This window comes from Heterocephalus glaber, unplaced genomic scaffold, assembly GCF_053883595.1.
Source record: "Heterocephalus glaber isolate CG9 unplaced genomic scaffold, H.glaber_assembly_v1.0 deba00001553, whole genome shotgun sequence".
Lineage (NCBI taxonomy): Eukaryota > Metazoa > Chordata > Mammalia > Rodentia > Bathyergidae > Heterocephalus > Heterocephalus glaber.
The window spans coordinates 20,878,098-20,900,000 of record NW_028258344.1 but is presented as its reverse complement, the minus strand read 5'-3'; the positions used below and the strand labels follow the sequence as shown (position 1 = coordinate 20,900,000).

Sequence of the window (21,903 nt, the reverse complement as noted above, 5' to 3'; positions counted from 1 at the left end):
ATATTCTGAATGTACTTCAAATGACTTGAATGTAATGTGCAGTTAATAATTTTAGCTGGATGATGAATAGACCAAAAAGTATCTCAACATAAAGTAGATTGTCTTTTTATTTTACTTTAAAAGAGCCAGAAGTACCTTTCAAAAAAGTAACACTACTGCTATATGAAAATAATTAAGGAAACTATGTTAAAGAATCCATCCCAGGTCATAGCAATGTGGTAGGCCATATTATGCTGTAATATTCCCATATAATTTTACACAGTCACCTATCAATTTCTTCTCAAGAAGCTATATATTAACTAGGAACTAAGTCAAATAACAAAACCTCTATACAACCAAACATATTTCATTCTAATACCAGCAATAACAAAACTATTTAAATTGCTACAACTAGTCATTGTTTTCAGGAGCTGCTAACTATAACCACAGCAATGTTTATCAGTACATTCTGATAGGATCATTTTGTACAGTTAAAGTTGTTTATATCAGTATGTACAGTGACACTGAATATGATCCTAAGTAATTTCATTGCCATCAATGTCAGTTGAAGTTTTTCTTTTATCAACATGATCCATTTAAGAAATTCATGCTAAAGTTTTATAAGTTCCAGTATAAAGATCACAAAGCCAACCATTTTAACTTAAACCATAGAACTCATTCCAAAATGACTGTGTAACAGGTTAACTCATTGTAAAATTACTTCACTATTTAAGCTGGCTTCTGTTTAGTCTTCAACAATTTCTAGACTCACTTCCAGACATTCTATTTTTAAAAATGACCCAAATCCTCAAGAAATTCCTAAGAAAAAGCCTAATATAAGTTTAATGCTAAGTTCAGAACGATACATACCTGCTGGTCTGCTTATAATATGTGTACACATTTTTTGGTATTCTCAGGAATTCACAAGATCAGTGATTTTGATCATGTCAAATCCCTTTTATAGAAATAATGGACAATATTCAGAAAAGAACTTTGTTTGCTCCCTCTGCTTTGCTTTCCTCTGCAGTCACTGCTGCCTAAACTCTGCTCTGTTAAATGACCAAACCCACCTACTAGGAGCCAGGCTAATGAAAGGGGGTGCTTTCTGAACAATAGAAGAATTCCTTTGCATTCATCAAGCAGAGTTCCCATTAGAACCCAAAATCAGAGAGGCCAGTTTTACCTCTGTTTTTTAATTGAGATTGTCCCCGTCTTCCTCTATGGTCCAGTGAGACAGTGTTTGTGAAATGATTAAAAAGAACGTGATCTGATGGAGAGGACAGAATAATGGGAAAGGAATGCTAGGTTGGCCACTCTGCTAAGGGCTGAGAAAGAAGACCAGTGCACTCCTTAGCCTGTTGTTTTTATTCTCATCTGCCCTCGAGCCATCTCACAACACTCTTTGAGTCTTTATTTGCTCCATTTTAAATGGGTTAAAAGTTGTCCACTTACGAGAGAATTTGGTAACAAGTTACAAATCAAAAAGGAAAAGAAAAGAAGAAGAAGAAGAAGAAAATAAATAAAAATCTTTGAATTATATCAAGTTTCCAAAAGGTCATCACTGTCTCTGCTGTGGCCTTTTCCCCATTCCAAATCCTCTATCAATATGTCATAGTGAGTTAGGCAAAGACAAAAGAGAGGCGCAGTGTGAAAACGGCACATATATCTAATCCTGACAAAGCAATGAATAGACCTTCACAAGTATAATTATACTTGTTTATTTGTTGCCACGTACAGAGAACTGATGAAAAAAATCCATCAAAGTGGTATTATGCAGACACCAAGAGCTTCTTTTCTTTGGTTGCTAAAGCCACATTGAGGCTTAAATTCCTTATTGTTAAATTCAGAAGAAAGAAAAAAAAAGATTTTAGACTGGATTTTTTTTTTTTTCATCAGTTGCTGACAGATCTTTTGTGTGCCAGGCTGTATTAGTTCACACTGCTATCTCATTTTTATCTATATTGGAATTCATAATTACAAACTACTGTACAGGAGCTTTTAAAAGGGTGTGGTATGCTGACGAAGAGAAGGTAGGGAAATTATCCTTTTCTCACAGTCTCTCTTTTGATATATCAAAACACAGGTAAAGTACCTGTGTGGAAGTTACCAGTTACATCTGAATATATCTTTGATCTCGACTTTTTTAAAGTGGTTTTCTTTAAGTCAGCTTTCTCTGAAATTTACTTGTTTTAGTAGGTGTTTATTTAGTATTTTATAGAAGATTGCCTAACTTCTTTCCCGTTGCAGTATTTGAAACATTAGCAAGAAGGAAGGGAAATACTAGAATGTCAAAGAACTGAAAATATTAAGTAAAAAAAGGTTTCAAATCCAACTATTAAGAAGCTATTATGTTCCGACAGACACTAAATCAAATGACTTAACCAAAGCACATTTTTAGAGGTGGGATGGGGAGCCAAGTAAGCTTTTTTTTTTTTCTTGCAGGATAGAAATATATCAAAGTAAATGCAATCTGCATAGTTAATGTTTGTGAGCTTTACAATTTAAAACAGAAAAGCTGTAATTTTTCTTTGCTGGCAATCTGGAAACACTCTGGAGTTAATTACAGCTGATTCGGAGTGAACCACACAAACAAAGACCAGTCTATGTCCAGACAATTATACTGCATTAACCAGCTTAGAGCTTCCTGCTGATGTTTCAGGGCTCTTCTGTTACACCCTTCTACCTTCCCAGCACGAGAGAAAATGCTTCTGCAAGAAGGATTTAATGAAGAGAACTGCAAAAGAATGTGTGACGACCTCTCCTGACATGGCAAAAACTTTCCACCCATGTCATGACAAAGGGGAGAAGGTAATTAAGTTTGAATAGAAGGATGTAACCAAATATATTCAACATTTAAAACAAGCACATTTTTAAGAAAGGAAAGTTTACAAAGACAAATATGAGTATGAGTCAACTAAGTTATTTTCCCCTCTTTCCGTCTTATTTTTCTCATTACAACTTAAATTAGCTATTCAATACAGATTTGCTTCCTTCTCTATAAATAAGATGATTGTGGTTGATGTATGATCTTCTCCCTCTTTGATTTTTTCTCTTTCTTTTTCTTCCTACCCTCATTTCTCCTCATTCTCTTTCACATCACTAAATCTAAATGGACTTTATATGACAATTACATAGCATTAAACATATATGTCTCTGAACTAAAGAGAAAAGGTATACTGTACTGTACCAAAGAGTCCAACAGTTCTTAATTTGATTAGTTGTGGGAAACAGGAATTTGCTTCACTTTCTTTATACCTTTAATCAAACTCCAGCTACTTTCCTTAGAGAAGAATCAATAATCTGACTTTAACCAAATCACACTGTTATATGACCTATGTTATGTGTTTGCTTCAGGAAAATTTCATAACAGTGGACAAGAAGGACCCAAATACTTTAGCTACCTTTGTAAAAATCAAAAACTTTGGTACTTTTAACCAATCTAGGTGGATTCCTAATTTTCTTATCCATTCTAATTAAAAATGAATAGTTTGTATTAGTGTGAGACAAGGATACGAACTGAATTATGTTCAGTGCCCCTTTCTGATTCTTTCTTTGGTTCTATTTTGCTAGTATTCCAGCTGACATTGGGGCTTTGTAGTGATTGCTTCATTAAAGGATAAGGATGTCCTAATCAGCTAAAGTATTACTAGAAAGCTGTTGTTTGCCAATACTGTGAGAATTTATTGACTTTTTTTTGCTTCCTCTAAAGAAGAAAACGGTGCTTCCAAATGCTCGAGAACAGCCGTACCTATGTATCAATCATCTTCCCTTTTCCTCCTCTATGTAAGTAGGATGAGAATTCAATGACTACATATTCCTTTTAAATTTTCTTCTCTAAGGAAATGTAGATCTACAAATCAACCCAGTATTATATTAAATATATATTTTCCCTGAAAACCCTAAAACTTGTATAAATTGCCCTCAATTTTATAAGTATCTCAATAGTAAACAGTATTATGTTTTTCTTCTCAGACCCGTTTTCTTCAATCTCTATCACATTTGAAAGTTCAAGTGTATGACATTACTAAATATGAAGCTTTTACATGGAACCGTTTAGTTTTCCTCAAAAAAACATGTACCACATCGATCATTTTTGGAAGTTATAAATCACAGTTGCCATGTATTTCATATGTTTACATTGCTAATCTTTAAAATGTAATGGAATAATTTTCTGTCCTACACACAACCTGAGTGTTTAGTTGATAATGCTTTAAACCATCATATAGAAACATTTACAAATTAATTTTAATTTATTTTATTGAGGTATATATAACCATAGAATATTTGGCTTTAAAAAGAGATTTACTAAGTTAGTGAAAACTATTGCACACATATTTATCTCATACACTATATGATATCAATGTGTTCTAATCTATATCTCTATTTTCCTTCTCTAGTCATATATTTAACTGATTAGTTGATTACTGTACTGCTGGCAATTTCATGTTTAAGAGAAAACACTTGTATAATTATTTGTATTTTACTATTGTATCAATATGATCTCATAACCAATGTAACAAAAAGTATAATATTGTCCATACGTTTTTTTAAAGAAAAAAATCATTCATTGCAGCCAAAATCAGCCATGATTATCTTCATAAAACTAATCATAGGTCAAATATTCCACCAAACATTCCTATTCCCTGAGCTATGATTTCAATGCTTTTAGATGGTTTCACATAGTTTTAATGAAGAAAGTTATATGCATTATTCTTTAAATAACTACCAAGTGCTGCTTACTATATAACATTCTTAGAGTCTACTAAATATAATCTTTTATATTCCATGTAAATATTTTAAATTACTTTATGTTAAAAACCACATTAGCACTAATATAATAGAGAACATAAGTGGAATGCCAAGTTTTCTTCTCAATGAAATATTGGCAAACTTATGTTTGATCACTAAGATTAGTTGGTTCTTTTATTTCTATTATGAAGAGTCTTTTGTTTGGGCTTTTGTGTTTTTTCTCTCTCTCCCCATTCTCCTCTCTCTGTCTCTGTCTCTGTATCTGTCTCTGTCTCTGTCTCTCCAGTCTCTTACATTCTTTACCCCACTTGGCCTGAAAGTTAATTTGACTGCTGCCCATCAGTGAAGTGAGCAATTCAGTAATTAACTTTTGTGTTTTAAATGTATGAACTTTAATTAGATTTCATTATAAACAAACAAACGTCAACCATAATTATAAGCTCCTTGGTTTACCCACATATTATCCCTTTTCAAACAAACTTGATGTCAGACAAATTAAAATCAAGCAGCCAGCAATTTTGAGTTGAATTTTACATGATCTGCTGGTAACCTGATTACTTTAACTTCAATATCATTACAGGAAAAGTATTTCAGGAAAAATAATTACAAGAATTCCAACAGGAGACAAGCTTAATTGTATTGATTCAAAAGATGCATGTTCAGAGGAACTATGTTGAAGGAATAATGTTATCTCAAATCTACAGTTTCTATTAAAATTAAATTGTCCAGCATGAAAGAAGCAATTTAAGATTAGTGTCTGCAGAACTAGAGATAGTAAACTAACTAAATAATTGTCTGGGCCCAATTATCTTATACTTTAAGCAGCAAAATATCAGTATGGAGCAAGTACAAGGCATGGAGGTTTGCAGGTTTATTTACTGACTGGTGTATCTATTAGGACCAAGAACAAGTGGAGCTGTCAGGACATAATGAAGGTAAATGATTAGTTAGCACCAAGCCTGAACTCTTCTTCAATGCAATAAGAGTTAATTAAAGTTTACCACCAAACATCAACCAAAGCAGGATGTTGATCAGGTTTCAGCATTAAGTGCAAACAGACAATAGTTGGGAGCAATTAGTGCGGCTATCAAATGACATGCAATGATAATTATACATTTAAAACAGCTAAAGAGCTGGGGGGAAAACTAATCAGCCTCTTTGAGGACAAATACTCAGAGGACAGGAAACAGGTATCAGATTATTTCTCTTTAACACTGTAAATCAATAGAATTAAACAAGAAGTGGTTGTATGCGTACATTATCTGAAAGAGAACAGTTAACTGGGCCCAAAATGAAATAAATCTGCTAGTATTGGTCTATCAAAGATAAGAACTTCTGTAACTGAAGAAAATAAGTTATTTTTCAATTAAAGTTTCCAAATGAACTCTGTAAAGAAAGTTCAGCTTCTGGGTTTTTTTGTATATTCAACAGTGTAACAAGTACTTCAGGATAATTACTGCCATTTAAATTAAGTATTAACTTTCACTGGACTATATTGTCAAAAGTACTTTATACCTGAATGCTACTTTTGTATATTTAAATATTATCTTCCTGAAAAGTGTTTTGATGAATGTAGCTTGAAGTGCTTTTAATGCAACTAAATTTAAAACATGAGCCATATTTAGCATGTTATATAGGTTTTCCGTTGATGCCTTTCAAGCCTATGACTTCAATCCTGCTGAAAGCAATGATCCTACATGCAACATAGCCCTGAAAACAATTTTCACAAATCATCTCATTCTTTCCCACAGTTTCTGTACAAAAGCCTAGCACTGGTGGTGAAACTAAGGCACACATGCTGCAGCGAGCTATATCATTAAAAACTGTAAAAGGTTCGTCATCACTGGCCTAGAGCATGTCTCCAGAAATGTGCCCATGCTTGTGACCTCTACCACTCCATTTTCCAATGAATTCTGTTATGCTAAGGATTTGTATACAGTGTTGGCTAATCCCAGTATTTCCCTGGAGCTAAATCTAAGCCATGGCCAACTCCCAGCCCAAAAAAATGTCTCTCTCCAAAATCCTTTTGCTTCTTCAGCACACATACATTCATTGGTCCTGACATTTTCCCTTCAGCCATGACAAATAAGCTGATGATTCTGATGTGATTGCATAGAAGGATGGCTTTATCTAAAGATATATCATTAACACTCAACACCATCTCCCAATATGGCTCTTCTGAGTTCATGGACTGTGTTGTAAAAATCCGAAGCCATTTTTGTAACTATATGTGCTGTAAGTAATGAGAAAGCAACTCCACCAAAGGAGAAAAGTGCAGCCAGAGTGGTGGTAGGGGATGAGTGGGGGAGGTATTAACTGAAGGTTGCTCTGGTGATTTAAGTAACTCCACCCAACCTCTGCCCCAGTGTGAGCCAGCCAGCTGACTGTCTCTGAAAGGCTCTTTCCCCTTCTTCCCCTCACCAGGGACTGCTGCAGTAAAGCATAATTTGTGAAGTGACACAAATGAAGCTGCTCAGTTAAACATGGTTAATCAATTGACAAGCCAGCTCATTTCTTTGCTTCTACCCATGTAGTACTTATTTTATTCCCTACCCCTTAATTCCCCCGTAATTAAATTTCTCTCAGTTCACTTTAGTGGAGGGAGGGTTTGTCAAAACCAATTTTACTCTGAAATTATTGTATTCTTCAATTGTAAAAAAAAAAAACAATACTTTTCCAACTATTATTAAATGTGAAACTCTTCAAGCTCTTTGAAAAGAGCTTTTCCATTTAGTATAAAGACCAAAACCTTTAGGTTAAATCAGAACCTAAATTCCAGTTGTATACTTCTTGTTATGTACACTATGGAGTTTACAGAGGAGATACTTGTTATAACCTCTTCTCTCCATTCATCTGAGGAAACACAGCCAATAAGAGTCAACTCTGGGATAACAGACCCAGAGAAAGGAGGTCAGGCTTTTAGATAAAGTGCTATTCACTCTTGGACCATGCAAGAAGCTCTTTATTCCTGTTCTTATTGGTATCAGTCCCCCTTCCTAGAGCAAGAACAAAGCCAAGTGCTCGTGTGTGAGGTTTATGAATAAATCAGAGGTGAGCCACTTTGAGTGCTGCCCGTGATTTCCTTGTTGACAGTGAGCACTCAAACAGGCTTCTAGGACCAGCAACTTCTGGCAAACTATAATGATTCCTAATCTGTACCCTGCTTCATTTCAAGAACCAAATCAACCAGCCCCATTTTTCCCTGCAAGTTTACACTTCCTAGGCAATTTCTATTCTACCTGTAATAGCTTAGTTTTATAATTTCAGAGCAGTCAATCATCAGAGGAATAGGAACATATTACAAAATTTCCTTTGCTTGAGAAAATTTCACCAATAAAAAAACCTACACAACAAATTATTCTCATATTAATATTAAGTATGTTTAGATAAGAAAGAAGCTAAGCCAAGTAAGTTACAAAAATTTTAAGTAATTCACTGACTTGGACACATGCATTTACACACATACACACAAACGCACAAAAGCACACACACACCAACTGTGCTCTGTAGTTATGTGATGTTTTCCAGGAATTTCAGTGAGAGTTGGTTTCCTTATCTGTTAAACAAGGAGATTGTGCCATATTCCTTCTGACTGCAACAATCTACAGCTCTAATATAAAACCCATTTAGATTGAATTGGAAGGTACTTTTCTCAGTGGAATTTTCCAAGACAGGCCCAGCTATTTTTAAGGTTCAATATTTATTTTCAGGACCTAGATTTCAAGAGAAGAGGCAGAATCTAGTGGTATAATGAACTGAAGTTTTCTATGAATGTTTTTCATTACAATTCATTCACTTAACAGATATTTATTGAGCACCAAGGATTTTCCCATAACATGTCCCTCACTGGATACAGTGGTTAAGCAGACCTGGATGCTGCCCTCATGGAGGTTACAACTTATTTGAAGAAACTCTTAAGAGTCATGAAAAATGCTAAGATATTAAATTTTTTCTTGCAGTGAAGGGTATTATTACCTTGATTAGTATTCAATAAATGCTTAGACTAAACAAAATGTGCTTCAAATAGACTGTCAAGGCCAGGGCCCCTTATAATGACCATGATATAGGCCATACACACACTTAGAAGAAATGCTTTAACAAGAATTATGAAGCAGGCTCAGGGATTTAGCTCAGTGGTTCCGGCGCCTGCCTTGCAAGCACAAGGTCCCAAGTTCAATTACTGGTACCAAAAAAAAATAATTATGAAGCAATCATACACAAATATTAAGCAAAAATCAAACACAAAATTGTGAAATTATAATCCGAATATACTTATATTCACTATAAAATATAAACAATTTTGTGTATAAATATGTAGCTTGCATATATCAGAATGGGAAATTATTAAGAATAGAAAGATTTAAAAAACCATAACAAATTTAAGTTTCTAGATGATCCCAAAATTGTGTTTATATATTTATTAATAATTAATGCAATTTTCAACTTAGTTAGTCCTCTATTTAATAATGCATTAGTATAAAGAGATAAAGGACTATGATCTCTTCAAACAGTTAAGCAAGGCGGAGAATCATAACTTGGCTATAAAAAAATCCCCCATGAAAATTTAAGAGTTCTATAGATACTACTGGGTGTTTAATAGTAAGATTTGTTCTCTAGGCTGATATAAGTTTTTGTCAACAGGGTACCACGTAACAGTGCCTGTTCCTTTCATGGCAATATCAAAGTATGTTAATACTCAATACATAGAAAGGTATTTCTATGACATTTAATCCAGTTTAGGAAAATCCTTTAATTCAAAGGCTTTCAAGCAGACTGGGTCAACTGCAAGACTGAAATAAGCTTTGTGGTCTCTTCTATTATCGTATTTAATGGACAGTCTGGAATCTTGAGTTCATTTGGATAGACTAAAGTCTGAATTATTTAAAAACTATTTCTGTCCTAATTTTCTTCTTAGAAAAATAAAGACCCCAAAATGCATTAAATATCTAGAAGCCCTTAGAACCAAACCAACTTGTGATAATGGAGTGGAAGGTAATGATGTGGAAGACTAACCACCTACCAACCCAGATGCCATCTAAGTACCTGTCAGTGAGCAACCAACATGAGAAGAAGCTAACTACCTCTTTTTCCTACCAGTTAAACGTCCATTGCCTAGTTCCTATTTCCTCTTGTGAAGAAGGTCAACTCTGCTCAAAACATTCTATGGAGATTGGCTTTAATGTACTTTAGCCGAGCATTACATTCAAACAAGCAGCTACTGAAAAAACAAACAAACAAAACATAGGAGCAGGCATCAAATACTGTCCCATTCATTTATTTTAATGTTGAGAACACTTTAGTTTATGTAATCTCTAAAGCAACCTTGGGATACAGATGAGGAAACTGAGTCTCAGAAAGGTTAAGTAGCTTGGATAAGGTCATCCATAGAAGGAATTTAACCCAGGTGTCCTGTAGATCTAATATGATTCCTATTGGTTATCCAGTAGCCAAAAAAAAAAAAAGTCAGTTTTCAAATATCTGAAATTTAAGTTCAAATAAACAACCTCATTTAAAAATGAACAGGAATTTTAAAAAAAAAATTCCAAGAAATGTCTGGCTTTAACTGTCATTCTATACACTGTGCTGCCTCTAAAACATCTCAGCCTTGTCTTCATTTACTTTCCCAACATAGAATGGGAAACTTTGTTCATGTTCACACCATGTTCATGACTATTAAAAATACATTTTAAGTCACTGAGATCATCAGTATTTTTATGAATCAGAGGCTCTTCTTGGCCTTTCAAAGCACCTAGTCTAAACCCTTATTTATGTAAAATTTTGTTTAACAGTCACAGTGCGAAGAGGCTATCCAGATTTTACTTGGTTCCTTTTAGGAACAGAGAACTCACTCTGTGAGAGCAGACAGTAGCATTGTTGGAGTACCACAGAACATCTTCCTTTTCTTCTCTTCATCATTCCTCAGCCATCAAACTCACTCATGCAACAAAGCTGTTGGTTGTTGGGTAATGATACTGAGTTTTTGCCTTCACATTCACCTACCTTGTTTGGTAAGTTAATGATAATTTTTCAGCTACTCAATATCCCACATTTGAAAATGAGCTGACTGAACTAATGACTTTAAGGCAGTTCCCAAGCTGTAACATTTTGATAGTTTCTAGTTGCCTTACCTTGCTGCCTGATCTTTTCTGTTGAGACTATTGAACAATTCTTAGAAAATAAAATAAATTTAGTCTGTGGAAGGAAAATTTCACAGGCTTCCAAAATAATGGCATCTAAAGAGGAAAGAGAGAAACTAACATGGAAAGAAGGTAGGGGTGTGTGTGTGTGTGTGTGTGTATACAGGAATGTTAAGGAAGATGAAACACAATTGTATCTAACAAACCAAAACAGATGAATTATCCTCATTCTCTATTAGTGGGTTAAAGATGTCCTAGTATTAACTACATGATTCCTCAATGTATTTTTTTTAACATACTATAAACTAGATTCTGAAGAATCCACGATAGTAAGGTATTGCAGGTTTAATAAAGGTGTCCTTTTAATAAAGGAAAATATAAATCTAATAATGACTAGGCTTCTTCAATTTATTCTTCCAAACAGCCAAATTTTAAGATTCTCTAAAAAGTCTCTTCTTACAAAGTTTTGTTTTGATTTTAATAATACAACCAAGTGGCATATATCTGCTCATGGTTCTATATTTTAAGACTGTTACAAGTACAGATTTCCTTTCTTTACAGTGAAGGAAAATAACTTTATGGACAGTAGTAAAATGTTCATTTTAACCCAAAAGTTAATTTCCCCTGGTTAAAATTATTTAGATATGAATAAATATTTTTAGATTGCTTTTTATTTTTATAGCTTTACAATGGAACATATATACCTCCTCTTTAGTGGTGTGTGCTGTACTATGTACCATTCAGTAATTATCGTCTGAACACCACTGTATCCTCAGGACCAACAAACATTAGAAATGGTCTATAATCTAAAAATATGATGGTTACCCATGGATACCAACCCGGATGTCAAAAACACCTACCTGACTTGCATGGACCTGAGGGCATTATGAGATCCAAGTCAGTTTGCTCAAATTTTTAAATTTTGGTTTTTTATCTGAAGAATGTTAAAGTAGCTAATAATATTAGAGATGCAGCTTGCCATATATGACTTTAGCATATTTTTAAATTGAGTGCATATATTCAAGAATATTTTCTTTTACTCACAAACCTTTAAAAGAGTAGGGTAGTAGAAAGTAGCCACTTGTGAGCTGAGGATTGTATGTCAGATGTGAAATCATACCAAACTTTCAAGGCAACTGCTGAATCTCTGAAATGAGGGAATTAACAGAACATCAACTCCAGCAAGATCACAAGGGGCACAATCCTTATGCAAGAAAATAATGTCATTGAGCCTCATTAAAAGCCCATTTTGTCCTTAGCCATCAAAGACTGTGAGTGCACTGAGATCTTGGTTATATCATCAGGGATAACTAAAACAAGTGCCAAGAGAAATTGTGCACTTTTAGTTCTCACATGTGTCCATCTGTTCCCATATAAACATATATTCTGCTTTCTGTCTGATTCCTAAAATCCTGATATCAGAATACCCTGGGCTTTTGCCCATTTCCTAAGAATGCAGACATCACATAAGCTACTATTAACCCATGTGTGATCCACTTCCATGGTGGCTGGAAAACTGCCAGTTACAACACATGGTGCTTGGTTAACAATGTCTTAAAATATAAATGAATTTATTTTTTAAATTAACACATTTTTCTTATGGAAATACCTTAACAAGCCCTTGTTCAAGTAAAAGAATAGCCTCCATGTGGATTTTTTTGTTCTTTTAAGACTTTTCTCAAGCATATCATAAAGTTAACCATAAAAGTTTTTAAGACAATCCAGAATTTCTTGACAAATTTTAGAAAGGATTCTAGTAAAGAATTTTGGTGACTATGTAACAAAGATCAAAGAGTTTTCCTTTACAATATGCTGCACTCAAGAGGCAACCCTTACACTTTAATTTACATGAAAATACTTCTGATTTCCCAAGTTTCCACATAACCGTCTTAATAGTACCTCAGCAAGTGAACCACAGAAGTGATGAGGCAAGTAGAAGTTCTACAAGCCAGCAACAAACCAGTTGGCTTAATAGCTGCTGAAATCTTTCAAAGTCTCATGTGTGGTGACCTTAAACCAGAAAGAGCTTGTTTAAGATACATATTGATAAATAATCATCTACACTGCAACTGATTTACATATATACAAAAGAACCAATCCCCACCTTTGAAAGAGTCTTAACACTCATGGTATTTTAACTGCCCTAATTATGGTTGAAGAAACATCATTAAGAGTCCTGATCACATTATCAACTGATAACCAGTTACAGCCCTAACAAGTGACAAGAGAAAACCCTACCGCATATGTTTCTAGGAGTGAACATACAGTATCTAGGTATTTTTAAAGTATTTAAAAACAAAATATACAATACACCTACATTAAGCAACATGAAGGCTGCACTCAGAGCTTTATGCACTAAATTCTAAGAAAATAATTCTGTATTGTCATTTACTGTCCCCCTCCCAGCCACGAAAGCTGATAGGCCACTTAAAACACTCAACTTTGCCAAACGTCAGAGTGCATAAGTCTTTTCCAAATGAAGTATTCTGTCAATCGGGATAGTTATTTATAGTTGATAGAGGAATAAAAGTATACTATATATTCAACTGTAAATTAGCTAAGTATTCATCCCATACCCCTGGCCTACTCTAAAATAACTGTTTTTGCCAGCAAAGTGTTGGGAATTCTTAATACTCATTAGTCAATATTTGGCTAGCCTGCCATGTTTCTGAACACTTCCAAATACAAACCTCTGTTGTCATCCTTTAGCTACACTATTGTCATACATATTACTTCCCAGTGAAGATGAAAACTCAGGGCATCTCATAAAGTTGCTGAAATCTGAGCCTCTGCTTGTTTTCTCAAGTCTTGAACAAACATAACTTTAGAGAGAGCAGAGCATAGGCATAAAGAAAGAGAAGCCTGCATTTTCATCTTCCTTTCATCTTAGTCATTCAGTCAGCCATTCAGGACCCTATTCAACAGAGCTTTTCATTATGCAAAAAAATGCTAATCCTTTTCCGATGCTTTCACACTTGTATAAACCCCCATTCCTTCAACTGAAAAGCAATTATATCAGTTTACCTTTCTGTCAAAAACAGGATTAATATTCTAATAACAGAATCTCCTTTCTTTTCCTATCTTACTTTAGGAAACTAGAGATTATTAGTAGAGTCATTCTCAGAACAAGAATACATTATTTTAAATATGATTATGTTAACCAATGGGTGGAAAAGGAAGGAGAAGGAGGAGGAGGAAGAGGAGGAGGAGGAGCAGGAGGAGGAGGAGGAGGAGGAGGAGGAGGAGGAGGAGGAGGAGGAGAGAAGAAGAAGAAGAAGAAGAAGAAGAAGAAGAAGAAGAAGAAGAAGAAGAAGAAGAAGAAGAAGAAGAAGAAGAAGAAGAAGAAGAAGAAGAAGAAGAAGGGGAAGAAGAAGAAGAAGAAAAAGAAGTTATCTTCTAGTAGTCCTTCAGTTACTGTAGAAAGTTTTCTCTGACAGAACTGACTTTTCCTGTACAGATGCCCAAAGAGAATGAGGCTCACTCTGGTCTATTAATCAGAAACAAATTATGAAAGAATGTAGCTGGACTGGTTAACACTATTCTGTCTTGGGAGACTCAGTAACAGTGTAGTAACAATGTCCTCTTCATGGATAATGAACAGCCATGACAAATGGGGCAGAGAAACTATTTATTTGCATATGCAAATTCCCACACAAGGGAAACATGTACAAACAAGTGTCATTGTAAGGTGGATTAGGCAAACAACGCTTTCCTTTTAGGACATTCTGCAGCCCAGAACATTAGTCAGCACAATTAAACCAGTCTCCATGGAGACTAATGAAATTTCACTATGGTATGAGTTAAATTAGATAGCTAGTTATGTGTTTCCACAATCCAACTTGAAATCCATTATTGTTTCAGAACAATACAGTAATTGTGCCTGGCTGATCTTTGCCAGCTCAACAAGCTCCTAAGTTGACAATTTGCATATGTTAATATAATTAAGCACTAATTACATGAAACTTGTACATATTCACATGCACTTTCCCTGGGTGCTTTTCAGTTTGAACCTTGGCCAAGTCTTTAACCCTTAAAATGGTCTTAGAGGGAAAAAAAAAACCTCTGCCTGTGGGTACAGCCTCTAGGCAGACACAGAAAGTCTCCTAGCTTATAAACACAAAGCTTAACCTGGCTTCTCATATTTCTAGCAACAATGACAGAAAATATTTTGTGAGTGAGCTAGAGACCAAGGATAAGGAAAATGAAGAGAGGGAATGGATTAGTCTTTCAAGGCTCACAAGAAGTATCTCCTCAAAGGAAAGCAATCACATTCAAGAAAATGTTAAGAAAGAATTTGTCCTCATTGACACTGTCGAACCTTGGGAGATGAAAATGGTTTGACAACAGCAAAAATAGCAAGTAGGAAAGGGAAAAGGAGTCAGCAGCACTTAATGAGCTTTACATAAATATATGCAGAGGCAATTAAGCAATGTTAATTACTATGACAGCAGTTAATTGAATATAATTAGATATTTTAAGCCACTGAATAAAGCATAGTTAAGATTAATTTTATTGAGATTAACTGTAAATAAGGATAGATTAACTTTGTGTTTTGACAGGCACAAAAAGTAGTTCAGTAAATTAAGCAGGAGCATAGCCACTAGTCCAAAAATCATATATTATTTTAATGTCACACCTCAGAATCATCTCCTCAATAAACATGACTTTTCAAACCCAAAGAGACAGGAATTTTGAAGAAAAACAAACAGCTTGTAGAGATTAAAGAGACTTTTGTCCTTTTTCATGTGCATTTCTTTTAACAGACTAAATTAAGCGAGTCTGGTGTACGTTTTTTAGGAAGGAACATTTCACACTGAATGGAAAAAATGTTCTATCACATATGAAATTCATGCAGCTGTGTGGAACTTGGTCCAAATGGTTTAGGACTATAAAACACGACCAAATGATGGACAGTAGGCCTTCCCAAGATTATATGATAAAGTCACAATCTTTTATTTTGACTCCCCCTCATTTCTGCTTCGTGTCATTTCCAATCAAATCACATAATTTCTTTTATAGTTGTGTTTCTCCAAGAGTATAAAAGGAAATGTCCCTACTAAGTGCTAGAAACAAAATCTAAAAGAGAATTGGAGAAGGCCTCATTTAACAGATATCAGCTAAGTCATTCAGCCACAAAATGTCATGATAGCTATGACAACGCTGTATGCAAATGACACCATTTGAGTATTACTCTCACAAACAATGGTTTCTAAAATTACTTCTTAGAAAAATGTTGCTAAATGAAAATTTGTCTCCCCAATACTTTCACACCAAACTAATTCATGCACACTCTTTAAGAAAATTAACACAGTCCTCAAGAATGCTGAACAAATCACTAATAAGAAAGGAGCTTCAATTGATTTTGAACTAAATCGATATGTGATTAACATAATATTTTTAAAGCAACAGAATGTATATATATTAGATAAACATATATATTACATTTTCAATGCCTTTTAGCTCTTAATCGAACAAGGACTTTACACTATTGAGTCTGGCTCTACCCTACCTCACAACTTCTTTAGAATTCCTTTAGTCTTTATAACAAAAATCTTAAAATGCTCTGTGAAACAAGACTACGACCAGCCATTCTGCAGTGAAAGATTTTAAATCATCCAGCTTCTTCTAATAGACTTGAGACTTATTGAGGTAGAAACCATAAAAAATGAAGAAGGGAAATTTAATCCCTGAAATATTGATTTGCACATTAATATCATATAGGCAGAGGGCAATTTGGCTTCGTGGAAATGACACATTGTCGACCCTTGGTGAAGTCAGAGCCAATCTAACTGCAGAACATGTCTGAATCTCAAGAGTTATTAAGGGCTTCCCTTCTTGCCTTTATGACTTTTCTTCAGCCTACCAGTGCAATCTTAAATGTATTATCTTTAAGAAATAATTGTAAAACCTCAGGGGTTTTCCAGTTAATGGAAGGGAGGCCAAACCACATCAGATTCTGAAATGCAACATTAAACCCTTGCAATCAACAAAACCACCTCAATTCTCATCCATCCAATGCAGGATCTAATATTGTTATTAGAGATAATCAAATTTCATTGTGTAAATTTAGGCTCATGGTCAGAATGGAAGCAGTAAATTCTGCAATATTAAACAGCAATTTTCTTTGCCTCCTTTATGTTTTCCTTTTTTGGTGCAGCATCTTTGAAAATAATCCAACTAGCTCAAAATTAATGAACAGATTTGGGCTCATCTGCTAAAAACTGCAAAAGATTAGAATAGAACACGGTTTCTTCATTTTTAACTTCAAGTGGCAACTTTCACTTTGTAGATCCAGAGCCCACTATACTATCTCTGCCTAACCCCACAGCTGGTACTACTGCTTTGACATACACAGCTGGTTTACCTGACCTTTCTTTGTTCCCTGGGTACACTTCACTTTTCAGATTTATGGTATTTGCCCCAATATTTCATTGACCCTATCTTCATTGCTATAAAAAATGAAAACACTTGAATATGAGTTTACTTTTTTACATACAAAAGCAGCCAGCTATTAAATAAAGACACGGTGATATTCTTCAATAGTTTATGTCATAAATATTAACACCATTTGAAACTAACTGTATAAACGTTATGATACCCACAATGAAACCAGGTGCAAGAGGTTAAAACAGCTGGCTAGCCATCTTTTATTTTTGTGTGCCTTCCTGCTGATTGAAACCGAAAACCTTGAAAACTATCAAATATTCCCTTAAGGATATTTTTAAGGATCAGGAAGGAAAAAAGAAAACCTTCATTCTCTGTAATATGCTTCTCAGTGAAGAAAAACTCTAACAGTCACAGAGGTAGTGAAATAATCCAAAATATCTTCTTTCTGTTTTAATTTAAGCCCCATGCTTTCAAACATCTCTATAAACAATTACTTTTCGTCTTCAATTAGAAAAGAGAGAAGAGAAAGGGAGAGAGAAAGGAAGAAAGAAAGAAAGGAAGGAAGGAAGAGAAAGAGAAAGAGAGCCTGAGCCAGCTCTGTCAGTTTCGCCAGTAAATACAAAGTAAAACAAGTGTCGGTGGCCCCGCGAGTGTTACATACCCGGGCTGTGCTTTTGCATTGCTCTCAATGGAAGCGATCGATGCCCGTGTCACTGTCGCGTCCCAATCGCAGCCAAGTCCCAGCCTTAATCTAAGCAACACCCGAAAAGGCAGCGGCAGCCGCAGCCTCTCTCTCACTCTTGCATCCATCCACCCAACCCCAAATATAATTCGACATATGAGCTTTAACCACTCCACGTTTATAGGGATCAAGCCACTGAAACTCCAGGAGAACACGATAAAAAAACAAAAACAAAACCAAAAAACCCCCTCCTGTCTCTTGTCTCTCTCCTCTCCCCCTCTCTCTTCTTCGCTCTTCTCTCTGTCTCTCCTTTTGCCATCTACATGATCCTTGATTAAACATGGAACAGAGTTAATAAAGGGGGGGGGGCTGAAGGAGAGGAAATGCAACTGTCAGAAATCGGGATGGCCAGATTTCCTGGTGAACCTGCCTCTGTCTGAGTCAGTGTCAATCCACCATCTTCAGCCAGTGAACTTGTCTTTGGGTTTTTGTTTTGTTTGGGGGGGGGGTGTTGTTGTGTGTATGCTTTTTTTGGAAGGGGGGAGGGGTAAGGAAAGGTGGGGGCCGGAGGTGGGGGTTAGGGAGAACGAGTGTTTCTGCGTGTGTTGAGTGTGAGGGTGTCCGTGGGGGGGGGGGGTCCGTGTTTGCGATCTGAACCTTTGGTACCTACAAGGAGAGTGTCTCACCGAATGGTAGCTAAAACCTCACCAGAGCCGTGCGGAAGTGAGGAGACGCGGCCAAAGGCGCCTGCCGGAGCCTCTTCTCTCGGCCGGACCCCGGCCCGAACGCCCGAAAGGAGCCCCCCGCCCGGATTGCAGGTAACAAAAGAAATACCAACCAGTGCACCGTCTTCTAGGGGAAGGGGATAGGATGGGGAGCCTTCTATAACTTGCTCATCGGCAGAGAAACTTTATACAATTCCATAAGAAATTTTATTCTTTTTTCTGATAGAAAAGAACAGAAAGAATGGAGGAAAAGGGGGTAGAAGTAGAAACAAGGCGAGACCCGGCGCATTCCAGCCCCTTTCCCTTTAGCTGCTCTGGCCGGAAGGCGCGTTCGATGCCGGCAGAAGCGAAAGAGGTGAAGTTCATTTGTAGACGCGGAAGCCTTTTGGGGGGGCCGGGGAATGATTCAGTTCTTACAGCCGGCCACAGCCCCTACACACACACACACACACACACACACACACACACACACACACACACACACACGCAAGCGCGCGCGCACACACACACACACACACACACACGCACGCACTCCACTTGCCCTTTGCCAAAAAGAAAGGAAAAGGCTCATGATCGCCAGCCGCGGGCTTGGGTCCTCTGGTCTAACGCACACCCGCCGGCGAACGCGCCCCTAGCGAGCTGCGGCGCCTCCGGGTCCCCGGCCCAGGCGCGCGATCCCGCCTCCTAACGGACCTGCCTTTCGCTCGCCGGGGCCCGCGTAGCCGGGTAGCCGAGAGCTGCTCTCCGCAGCCCCTGGTCCGAGGGCCGCATCTTCCTGTGCCCCAGCCTCGTGCTCGCCCGGCCTCCCGGAACCTCTGCCCCGGGCGCACGGACGCCCGGGCCTCCGTCAGCCCCGAGCGCCCAGAGCCCTTCGGGGAACTTGAGAAGGGAAAAGGGGTGGGGGTAAAAGGAGGGAGAAAAAGGAGGCTGCCAACGTGCGGGGGAGGGTAAAGCGGGGAGAGAGAGGGAGAGGGGCTCCAAGCCCCACCGACCACCATCCAAACTTTCGGAGGATGGGTGCAGAGGAGAAGTCATCCTGATCGGGGTACGGGGACCTGAGGCGAGCGGGGACCCTTGGCCCTGCCTGCGCCGCTGCGGAGCTGACAGCTTCCCCGGCCAAGAAAGCGCCCCAGGCTCGCGGTGAAGCCAGAACCCGAAAAGACAGGAAAAAGGAGAGAAAACTGCTCGGCTAAATGTGGATGATCCGCCACTTAGTCCAAAAGTTAAATCCCGAAAAACGTAGCCCCCCAAAGAAAGTGGAAAATGAGGTTCCTCGGTGCCCTCGCCCTCCCTCAGCAAAGCAAATCCTTGAGCCAAAAAAGGGGGAAAGAGATAGAAAAGGGGGGCAGAGCGGAAGAGATGGTCGGGATGAGGGGATGTGTGCGAGAGCCAGCGAGAGCGAGCGAGCTAGGGGCAGAGAGGGAGAGAGGCGGAGAGGGAGAGGGAGAGAGAGGGAGCGAAATATCAAAGATTGTGCAAGATCAGGCTGGAAAGATAATCGATACTCGACCTAAATTTAACACAAACTACTCAATAAAAGTTAAAGAAAAAACTTACTTTCCATTTCCCCTGCAGTTCTTACTCGATCTTCGCCTTTTTTGTTTTGCTTTTATTTTACTTACAGCTGATCACATCCAAGTAAAACGAGAGGGTTCATTAAAAAATAAAAAAAAATAAAAAATAATCCTCGAACTTTATTGGGTGAAAATAAAAACGCCGGAGCAGAAAGTGGGGGGCATGGAGCGGTCCTCGGGGGTCCAGGAAGAGTTAAAGCATGTGCCGACCGCGGTCTCGCTGTTTGGTTGTGAAGGGGTTGGGAAAAGGAGGAAAGGAAATGAAAATCCGATATGTCTTTATTCTGCTAATTATTATCGTTTTAGCCCTGTTTAAAAAAATGGCTGATTAAGTTGAGTGCGCATGTCTTTGTGTGTCTATTCCCGATATGCACTCTGGGAATGAGAGAGGAGAGCGAGGGAGAGGGAGAGGGAGGGGGGGAGAGGTGTAATTAGTGAGGTGATCAACATTCCCCAGACTGCAAATGACGCGCAGCCGAGACTCAGAGCAGCCTGGGAGACTCGCGACTTCCAAGGCTCCGAGCGAGCGCTGTGGCTGGAGCCCGGGACTTGGAGACCGCGGAGAGGACAGGGGATGGGGACCTCCGGGGCTCGCGCCCCACGCTCGCCTGCGCTCAACTCCCAAACTTCTTTAAACACACACACATCCCAAAGAGAGCAAGAATATAAAACATAAATACTGTCACAGCAGTGGCCTTTAACCATTCGAGATTTTTTTTTATTTTAATGAGGTAAAGTAATTACTATCGGACCAGAGATTTGTTTACTAGGGAGCTTTAAGCAGAAATGAGTTAGAATAAGGAAGGTCTTTTCTCTGACTGTACTACGCACTTGAACGCACTTTAACGGCGAAATGCGAGGCCTGAGCAAATATGCAGATGTATGTAAATAGAGGGTCCCTGACTACGTGCAAACACCACTCAGCCCAGCCGGTTTCAAAGCAGGAATTGCACTCTGCGTCCGCACGCATTCTATTGAAGCTCGAACCTTTCTCCTACGCAGGAGTGAAAACCCAGGGCGAGAGAGATGGAAGTGGTTAGTTTAGTCAAAGTAAACTTCCAGATGAGAGAGTAAGTGATGGTTGCAAGGATGATACTGGGGTACAGTTCTAGCCTTTATGTAATATTCTTGAATATTTTATCAGAGTTGCATAAGTTCAATGTAATAGATTTAAGAAGATTTAGGGGGGAAAAAAACCTTTCATCTTTCGAGTCTGTTGAGTTATCTTTCTTGAAGCACATTATGATGAATTTTAAAACCCCACTACAGATCTCATTAGAATGAAATATACTTGGTATTTTCTGGTGCAAAATTTAAGGTGGCTGATTCTCATTTGAAAATCTAATTATCTCTTTCCAGTATTACAGATGTGAATATGAGTGACACTTTCATTAAAAGATAATTAACTAAAACTTGAAATAGACATACTTTTAAATACCCCCTACTGAATATGGAATATGTGTGTGTGTGTGTGTGTGTGTGTGTGTGTGTGTGCACGCATTGCTACTCAGATAGCATCTTGATTCACTGCTGCATCAGCGGTCACAAGTAGACACCATTTATGTAGTATTTCACAAACAGGACTTCCAGAGAGAAGGCAAGAGTAACAAATCAAATGGGCTAAAAACAGGAAATACTTGCAATGTCCAGCTTCCTGGACAGGTGAGGCA

The 21,903-nt window shown here is 37.5% G+C and overlaps 1 protein-coding gene across 7 annotated transcripts in view; it reads right to left on the bottom strand.

Annotated features, from left to right (window-relative positions):
* Zfhx4 (zinc finger homeobox 4) overlaps nt 1-20,626 on the bottom strand; it is a 189,845-nt gene extending 169,219 nt beyond the window's left edge. For 4 of the 7 annotated variants that reach the window (XM_087190504.1, XM_087190508.1, XM_004842035.3 and 1 more), the window contains exon 1: nt 20,217-20,625. The gene's annotated coding sequence lies outside the window, so the exon portion shown is untranslated. Of the gene's footprint in view, nt 1-17,913; nt 18,417-19,352; nt 20,191-20,216 lie in introns of those variants that run through there. The other 3 variants (XM_087190507.1, XM_087190505.1, XM_087190506.1) reach the window with 3 other exon arrangements.
* Between the last annotated feature and the right edge of the window lie 1,277 nt (nt 20,627-21,903).